This window comes from Urocitellus parryii, chromosome 5, assembly GCF_045843805.1.
Source record: "Urocitellus parryii isolate mUroPar1 chromosome 5, mUroPar1.hap1, whole genome shotgun sequence".
NCBI classification, from domain to species: Eukaryota; Metazoa; Chordata; class Mammalia; order Rodentia; family Sciuridae; genus Urocitellus; species Urocitellus parryii.
Window position 1 is genome coordinate 77,480,653 of NC_135535.1, and position 5,718 is coordinate 77,486,370.

The 5,718-nt window shown below is 40.2% G+C and overlaps 1 pseudogene; it reads left to right on the forward strand.

Annotated features, from left to right (window-relative positions):
• The first annotated feature begins 253 nt into the window (after nucleotides 1–253).
• LOC113199393 (golgin subfamily A member 7 pseudogene) lies at nucleotides 254–5,374 on the forward strand (annotated as a pseudogene).
• Nucleotides 5,375–5,718: the final 344 nt, after the last annotated feature.

Consider the following 5,718-nt stretch of genomic DNA (forward strand, 5'->3'; position numbering starts at 1 on the left):
CTCATGCTTTTCAGTAGTTTAAATCAAATAACTATTTGATAACTTTGTTGTTGATTAGTTTAAATTGAAGTGAATTGAAATCTACTCATTTTGTCTTTGGTTCTCATTTCTCAGTCACTCATAATGTCCATAAATTTTGAATCTTTTATATAGTACAAACTTCACCTGATGTGTACTTGTCCTATAGTCATCAGCCTGTAGGAATGCTTCATTGATGCAGTCTACTCCATGGTGTCACAATGTGTATAGGGCTATGGCCAAGAGGATAACGTTGACTAAGATGGCCAGAGTAAGTGACCATTCAGAACACTAGTGTCCACATTTGAACCAGGTCCCAAAGTCCTAGCTCCCTGATCTGTCCTGCCTAGCCCACTGTTGACTGAGGTCCACCAGCCCTGGCCAAGGAAAGTTAAAGAGCATTAAAAAAAAAAAAAAAAAGTCCAGGTACTGAAAAGGCAATGCCAAAAATAATAATAATATACTGTAATAAATAACAGCTATCACTTATTGACTGCTTACTATTGAACTGAGCCCTTCCTTCATTCATACTACTTCATTCATCCTTAGAATAATCTTATGAGAGTTCTATTATTAGCTTCCCCTTTCTGTAGATGAGAAATTAAAACACAGCCAAGATCACACTGCTAAGGGATAGCCTCTCTGACTCTGCAGTTCATGCTCCTGGCCACAGCTTTAAAGTGTCTCCACTAATGAGTCAGAAACCCAGAACTGCTTTATCTGCCATGCTCCGTGCTTCTGTTCCTCAGGAGCTTTGCCGCCTGTTGAATAACAACTGGCTGGCTACGAAGTTAGATTTATAGTTGGTCTATGCCAATATTCCCCCAGCCACCCACAAGCTTCAACAAACTTAAAACATCCAACACCAGGCATTTTAAAAAGTGAAAGAAACAAGTCCACATAAAAACAAACCAATTTAAAAAAAGAACTTGAATAGACATTTTTTTTCAATAAAGACACACAAAAAGCACATGAAAGATGCTCAATGTCACTAATCATTAGGGAAATGCAAATCAAAACCACAATGAGACATGATCTCATACTCAATGGAATGGCTACTATGTAAAAAAATTATAAAATGATAAGTGTTGACAAGGATATGGAGAAACTGGAAACCTGATTCTGTGTTCAGGAGAATGTAAAAGGGTACAACTACTGTGGAAAACAGTGTGGTAAAAACTTAAAAAGAGAATTACTATATGATCCATCAATTTCACTTGTGGCTATAAACCCAAAAGAATTGAAAATAGAGTCTCAAAGAGATATGCTGCTCAAAAAAAACCATTATTCATAACAGCCAGATGTAAAAGCTACCCAAGTGTCCATCTGTAGATGAATGGACAAATGAAACGTGGTGTACACATGCAATGGAGTTTTATTCAGCATCCATAAGGAAGGATATTCTGACACATTTATAGCATGGATGAATCTTGAGGATATTATGCTAAGTGAAAAAAAAAATAAGTCAATCACAAAAAGATAAGTACTGGGCTGGGGATGTGGCTCAAGCGGTAGCGCGCTCGCCTGGCATGCGTGCGGCCCGGGTTCGATCCTCAGCACCACATACCAACAAAGATGTTGTGTCCGCCGAGAACTAAAAAATAAATATTAAAAAAAAAAAAGATAAGTACTATTTGATTCCACTTGTATGAGGTGCCTACAATAGTCCAAATCACAGAGATAGAGAGTAGAATGGTGGTGGCCAGGGGCTGAGGAGAGGGGGACAGGGAGAGTTGTTTCATGGGTGACGAGTTTTGGTTTTACAAGATGAAAATGGATCTGGTGATGGTTGGTGGTGATGTGAATGTACTTAATGCCGCTAAACTGCATAGTTAAAAATGTCTGAGAGAGCACAGTTCTTGTTAGATGATTTTACTACAGTGAAAAAATATACATATAAATAAGATTAGAATAAATAAAGAAACTGAACATTAAAAAAAAAGAAAGAAAAAGGGGTCGGCACTGTGACTCAGTGGTAGAATACTTGCCATTCATGAAGCCCATCCCCACCACCAAAGAATTTTTAAAAGAGAGAGCAAGAGAGAGAGGGACAGAGACAGAGAAAGAGAGGTTGTTGAGTAAACAGACAAAAGAGAAAAGGCACTCACCACCTGGTTCCTTATTCCCACCCCTGTCATCATGTCTCTGCTCCTTGTCATATGCTGTGACTCTCCCCAACATCTGCATGTCAAATCATGTCTTTCAAAATTCATTTCAAGTATCATCACCCCTTTTCATCTGATTCATCCAAATAAAAATCTTCCCCACCTCTGAATTGCTACAGTCCTATATCGTACCCCTCATTTATCCTCTATGGCATATTATGCTTAGATGTGAGCTTTATTTCCCCAGATGAGAGATCTTTGATTGTCTAATCCTGTATGGCCAGTATTTCTTTTTTCTTTGGTGGTATCAGGATTAAATCCAAAGCTTCACACATGCTGGGCAAGTGCTCCATAACTAAGCCATAGTCCCCAGCCCCATCTGGTCACTTTAACATCCTATTCCTTCCCCAATGCCTCACACCAGAATCCACCAGAATCTTAATTCTGAACAACTTACCCTGACCTATTTTTTAAAATGTATTTCATTTTGCCCTTTCTAGTCCTGGCCTCTGGTTTTCTTATCCTTTTCGCATATGCCAAATCTGGTGTCCCACCCTGTCTCATATCCAACATTTAATAAGTGTTCATTATTAATCAATCTAGAATATGCATGCCAGGCATTAGCTAGATTCTGGGGACATTCCCTGTGTTGCTTTACCCCTAACCCCCCATATTCTTCCTCTAGAGCCTGCACTGATTTCACACTTTTCTTTTCAAGCAACCTGTCTGAATTGACTCAGCTTTGGGACTCCCTGTTTCCCCACATAACTACCCTGTCTATAGACAGAACTTCTATTAGGATAATTTTAGGGACAAGTTACAAAACAAACACTTGGTTAACACGGGTTTAAACCACAGAGATGTAACTTACAGATAACAAAATGTTTAGAGATAAGTGGCCCCACGCTGGGCGGAGGCTCCAAGCTGTCAGTATTCCAGTGTTGTCTGCAGTTCTCTTTGCTTTGACTACTTTCTCCAGCTAGTACACTTACCAAAGAGGAAAGGAAGAATTAGAAATTCTCCCCTACAAATGTAGCTTTTATGCTCCATTGTCAACTGGAACCAAGCCCACCAGTTCCTGCTGGCCAAGAAGAACCATATTTAATGTGACTGGCTAACTATAAAGGGGGCAGGGCTAGCTTCCCTGGGGCCATTGCTGCCCATCCAATTTCTCAAGGAAAGCAAGGTTCAGTTAGCAAGAAGAAAGAAAGGGAACCGTTGTTGGGTAGATGAGTAGCTGTACCTGTCACAAAGCCATCTGGCCAGGAGCAGGAACCACCCCATATCTGAATCGTATCTGCCTCACTTTGTAACCATCACCATCGCTTTGTCACACACGGTGCTCAGGCATACTTCAAGAGAATGAAACGCTTCAAGATGACTTGAAGGGGACGGCAAAAACAGACTATTTCAAGTGCTTGTGGGAGGTTGGCGTGTGGGTATCCATGTGTGGTAGGAGGTATTAGGACTGGATATGCCGAGTGTCAAATCTGATCTCTGAAGAATTCAATTTTAAAAAAACCAAACAAAAGCATATAACTTACAAAGGTAATTTGTTAAAAATAATAATAATTGCTACCTATAACTCTTAAAGAATGTGTATAGGGCACACAGTTGTACGTAATGTGATTGTGACTGTTCTTTTTTTAGGGAAAACTTCATAGGGATAGTGCACAGTCAAAGGGAGCATGAAGGAGACAACAAATAAGAGAATGAGTTAGAGGAAGACCCCTGGAGGTGACGGAACTAGAATCAGAAAACTCTAGTAAAGATCATATGACAATTTAGTTTTTACCTTCATCATTCTACAGTCTAGAAAAGGAATCAACTGTGAAATGACCTGATCCACAAGCATCCCTTCTCCTCCTAGTCATCTGTCCCAAGATGTGGAACCTTATCCCAGTGATAAGACACATACTCCTTTGAATGAAGGGAAGATCTGCGCTTCCCTCTACAAAATGCAGATGACCCTTGATATGTCCTAAACCATGTGGTGAGTAATATCTTTCTCCTTAATCCCCTTGTGACAGTTCTGCTTATCAAAACTAGCCCAACAGTTGTTTACACTCCCTAAACTGAAGTGATTGGGAAAGCAGAGTAGCTCCGGAGATTCAGAACACAGTAATAGAAACATAAGAATGTATTGTTTGAGGCCAAAATAAAAGTACAGTATCAGGTAGTATCTCCAAATCTGAGGCAAATACTTCAGATTCATGGGTCTCAGTTAGTCCACATTCAAAATTGGAAAAAGAAAGAGAGTCTGAAGTTCTCTGTAAAACTTTTTAGTCCCAGAGTTTTACAATTTTGTGAAATTTCTGTCTCAAGAAGTCACCAAATGAACTTTTTCAATTATATATAGTATCCTTTAGTCTTTTCTCTTTCCTCTGCCTGGTCCTCATTTGGCTCTCTTGCCTTCACTTCTTCCTTCCTTGACTTAAGGGCAGGGGTCGTTTTACTTAAAAGTGAAGCAGCACCTGTGAAGACTACACACCGTTCCGTAGGATGGCCTGCCTAACCCACCACATCCACAGGGCACTATTGCAATCAGAGCTACCATAATTACTCATTTACTATAAATGTTTCCGGCAATGACAGTAAATGATGTTGCCCTTTTGAATAAAAAAAAAAATTACTTTTTCTAATTCACACAAGGTTCCCGCAGGCTGGCAGTAGCACTGGAAGCAAGGCTCATTCTTTCTTGTGCTCTGCATCAGCAACTGGTCTGGTACTTAGTTAGTCACCATTGATGTATTTTGAGTAAATGAGATGCAACAGCGTTGAAGAATCATCAGGAAGACACAAGACAGCAGCTGAGGTAGCGTGCAGTACGCCTGGTCCTGTACCCCGCGAGAGGCTACAGCAGCCCCTGGTGTCCGAAAGGTAATCATTCTACAGGACTACAGCAGTGACACCCACTCCCAATTCCAGATCAAGCTCCCCATGGAGCTGGAGAATCAGATTGATAGGCAACAGTTTAAAGAAAAAGCTTGAACTATAAATAATCTCCATGTAGAAGCAAAGAAGCTAGGGGACAGTCAGATCTTGAAGACTGTTTGGCTTTTTTGACAGCATATACCATCTTATGCTTATGAACTATGAGAAGGTTCTGATGAGCGTCTCCAAACACATGCAAGAGCAGAATGAGAAGATATATGCTCCCCAAGTCCTCCTCCTGACAGACTTCATTGAGAGAGGACTTAGAGCTATTTAAAACCATTTATGAAGAAAGAGGCATAAGCAACAGAAGATAAACCATAGGATTAAAGATCCCACCTCCGGCAGGAACCTCATCTGCCCACTGGCCAACCACAGACTGTCCCTACCTTATCTCCAAAGTATCATTCCTTTGTATCTGCTGCCAGAGTCACAATGTCATTTACTCCAAGGACCAGCTTTCTACAATTCTACACCTGAAGTGACCTCTAGCCACTCAGCATCTACTTTGTGCCTCCAAATCATGTCTTCAAATCTATAATCTTTTGGTTGATTTCTGAGAAAACACAATGAAGTATTTCACTGTATTTTTTAATCTTAAATGTTTTAATAAAATATGCAGTCCAGTGCAGTTTATTTCTCACTTACTGTCAGGACCATT